Source organism: Colobus angolensis, unplaced genomic scaffold, assembly GCF_000951035.1.
Source record: "Colobus angolensis palliatus isolate OR3802 unplaced genomic scaffold, Cang.pa_1.0 Scaffold60, whole genome shotgun sequence".
NCBI lineage: Eukaryota > Metazoa > Chordata > Mammalia > Primates > Cercopithecidae > Colobus > Colobus angolensis.
This window is the reverse complement of record NW_012119599.1, coordinates 2,420,378-2,424,398: the sequence shown is the minus strand read 5'-3', so window position 1 is coordinate 2,424,398 and position 4,021 is coordinate 2,420,378.

Genomic DNA, 4,021 nt, shown 5'->3' with positions numbered 1-4,021 from the left:
GATCTTGGCTCACCGCAACCTCCGCCTCCCTGGTTGAAGCGATTCTCCTGCTTCAGCCTCCCAAGTAGCTGGGATTACAGGCATGCACCACCACACCCGGCTAATTTTGTATTTTTAGTGAGATGGGGTTTCTCCATGTTGGTCAAGCTGGTCTCCAATGCCCGCCTTGGCCTCCCAAAGTGCCAGGATTACAGGCATGAGCCACTGTGCCCGGCCGGCTTTATTTAGTTTCTCTGGTGAGGTCATGTTTTCCTGGATGGTTTTGATACCTGAGTATGTTCATAAATTTCTGAGCATTGAAGAGTTAGATATTTATTATAGTCTTCACAGTCTGGGCTTGTCTGTACTCATCCTTCTTGGGAATACTTTCCAGGTATTTGAAAAGACTTGTGTGTTGTGATCTAAGTCTTTAGTCACTGTAGCTGTATCTGCATTAGGGGGCACCCCAAGCCCAGGAATGACATGGCCCTTGGAGACTTGTAGAGACACTGCCTTGGTGGTCTTGCATAAGACCTGGAAGAGTTCTCTGGATTATCAGGCATAGATTCTTGTCTTCTTCCTTTTCTCCCAAACAAATGGAGTCTCTCTGTGCTGAGCTGCCTAGAGCTGGGGGAGGGATACAAACACTGCTATGGCCACCAGTGCTGGGACTGTGCTGGCTCAGACGTGTAGCCAGCACAACACTGGGTCCCCACCAAGGCCCGTGGTCAGCACTGCCTGGCTACCACCTGTGTTCACTGAAGGCCCTAGGGCTCTGTAATCAGCAGACGGCAAATCCAGCCAGGCTTGTGTTCATCCTTTCAGGATGGTACAAGCCCCCCATCACAGGTGCGTCCAGAGATGCCATCTGGGAGCCAGGGCCTGAAGGTGGAAACCTTAGGGGATCTACCTGGTACTCTATTCTACGGTGGCTGAGCTGGCACGCAAGCCACAAGACAAAATCCTTCCCACTCTTTTTTCTGTAAACAGGGGAGCCTCTCCCTGTGGCCACCACTGCCCCAGGACCATGGCAGCTACTGCTTGGCTACTGCCAGTGTTCATTTAGGGACCAAGGTCTCTTCAGTCAGCTTGTGTGAAGGCTGCCGGGCCTGGGTCTCTGCCTTCAGGGCAGTGGGCTCCCCTCTGGCCAAAGGTAGGTCCAGAAATGCCATCGAAGAGCCAAGGCCTGGAATCAGGGACCCCCAGGAGCCAACCTGGTGCTCTACTCCACTGTGGCCCAACTGGTAACTAAGCTGTCAGACAAAGGCCCCTTTTCTCTTCCCTCGCCCTTCTTCAAGCAGTAGGAGCCTCTCCCCGTAGTCACCATGTCAGGGAATGTGCTCGGTCATATGTAAAATCAGTTATGTCTCTGAGTCTCACTCGAGGCCCACACCGAGTACAGCCTGGGTACTGCTGCTCATTACTCAAGGGCTCTTTAGTCAGCCGGTAATGAATCAATCCTGCCTGGACTGGGCTCTTTCCTTCAAGGCAGCAGGTTCCTTTCTGGACCAGATGTTTCTGGAAATCGCCTTGAAGCTAGAGCCTGGAATGGGGGCCTCAGGACTCTGCTTGGTGCCTTATCCTACCGTGGCTGAACTGATATCCAAGATGCAAAACAAAGACCTCTTTACTCTTCCCGCTTATCTCCTCCAGTGTGAGGAAGGCGTTTCAGGCCTGGCTCAGTGGCTCACCCCTGTAATCTCAGCACTTTGGGAGGCTGAGGCAGGCAGATCACCTGAGGTCAGGAGTTCAAGACCAGCCTGACCAACATGGTGAAACCCCATGTCTACTAAAAATACAAAATTAGCCAGGTGTTGTGGCACGCGCCTGTCATCCCAGCTACTCGGGAGGCTGAGGCAGGAGAATCACTTGAATCCAGGAGGTGGAGGTTGCAGTGAGCCGAGATCGCTCCATTGCACTCCAGCGTGGGCAACAAGAGTGAAACTCCACCTCAAAAAAAAAAAAAAAAAAAAAGACTATCTTTGCTACCCCGTTCAGTGGTTCTTTCAGTGTTATGAAGTTAAAACCAGGTACTGTGATTGCTCACGTGATTTTGGTTCTTATCAAGTGCTTTTTTTGTGTGGATAGTTGTTCAGTTGACTGTTCTTCTGACGGGATGGTTGCTGGAGGCTTCTCGTCAGCCATCTTCCCCTGAGTTCTTATAATCACTATCTCTTTATTGATTTTCTCATGTTGTTTATATATCATTTTCCTGATTTCCATTTGTTCTCTATAGTTTCCTTTAGCTCATAAAGCATGTTTAAGACAGTTGATAATGTCTGTAACTAGTAATTCCAATGTCTGTGCTTCCTCAGAGATGGTCTCTGTCAAAAGAACTTGTTTTGCTATAATTAAGCCCTATTTACCTGTTTCTTTGTATGTTTTATAATATTTTTGTTGAAAATTGGACTTTTGGAGTATTATAATATGTTAATTATTGAAATTGGATTCACCCTTTCCTTGGAGATTGCTGAGTTTTGCTTGTCAAGAGCTAGAGTCATCTGTTTGACTTTTTAAAACTGTTTTTGCAAAATGTGTATTCTTTTTCCTATGTGGTCACTGAAGTTTTGAATGGAATACCATTTTTTCTTTCTTTTTTTTTTTTTGAGATGGACTCTTGTCCTGTCCCACAAGCTGGAGTGCAGTGGTGTGATCTCAGCTTACTGCAACCTCTGCCTACTGGGTTCAAGCAATTCTTCTGCCTCAGCCTCCCTTATAGCTGAGATTACAGGCACCCACCACCACCCCCAGCCAATTTTTGTATTTTTAGTAGAGACAGGGTTTCACTGTGTTGGCCAGGCTGGTCTTGAACTCCTGACCTCAAGTGATCCGCCCGTGTTGACCTCCCAAAGTGTTGGGATTACAGGTGTGAGCCACTATGTCTGGCCTATTCCATTTTTTTTCTGTGATCAGCAGGTGACCTGGAAAAGATTTTTTTTAAATGTCTGGCTCCAAAAAGGGGAACAGAGAGTGTCTTTCTTGCTTCTTTAAATCTTCTGATCTATACTGCCAGGGGAAGCCACTTCTGCTGAGATGGCTAAAACTAAGGCAAGCATCCTCACCCATCCCTTGGGCACCACCAGACCAATCCAAATGCACAGCTCCAAAGTTTTGGAAGGCAAGGTTACCACTGCCCTCCCTGGTACTAGCTAGGCACTCCAAATTCCCTAGAATTTGAATTTTTAAAATCTCCATTTACTGAGTAAATTGTCAATTGAGATTTTTTAATATGTTGAATATATTAATCATAGTTATTTAAATATATATGTTGATTGGGCGGCCAAGGTGGGTGGATCGTTTGAGGTCAGGAGTTTGAGACCAGCCTGGCCAACATAGTGAAACTCCATCTCTACTAAAAATACAAAAATCAGCCGAGCATGGTGGCATGCGCCTGTAGTCCCAGCTACTCTGGAGGCTGAGGCAGGAGAATCACATGAACCCAGAAGGCAAAGGTTGCAGTGAGGAGAGATTGCACCACTGCACTCCAGCCTGGGCAATAAAGCAAGACTCCATCTCAAAAAAAATAAAAACCAACCCAGGAACAAAACAACAACAAACAACCTATTTGTGTGTGTGTGTGTGTGTGTGTGTGTGTGTATATATATGTGTGTGTGTGTGTATATGTGTGTGTGTATATATATATATTTATATATGAGCATCACACAAAAAGCTGTAGGGGTCGCTTCCTCCACTGAAGCCACCATTGAACTGGAAAGAGCAATTGAAATAAATTATTTCAGAAGTCTGGAGCCTGATTGGACATTAATAATAATCAGGGGAGTGCTTCATGGAGAGGCTGATAATCTTATGTAAGTGTGAGTGGTATGGACAGTATCAGCTAGCACCCCCATTCCTCAGCCCCATTATGGCTATGGGGATAGCATCCTGCTCTCCATCAGGAGGGCATAAAAATTTGGACAATTTGGGGATATTGTTTAGCATTACTTCCTAAGATTAGAAATATGCATACACCGTTGATATGGTTTGGCTCTCTGTCCCCACCCAAATCTAACCTCGAATTGTAATCCCTCCCTCCCTCCTT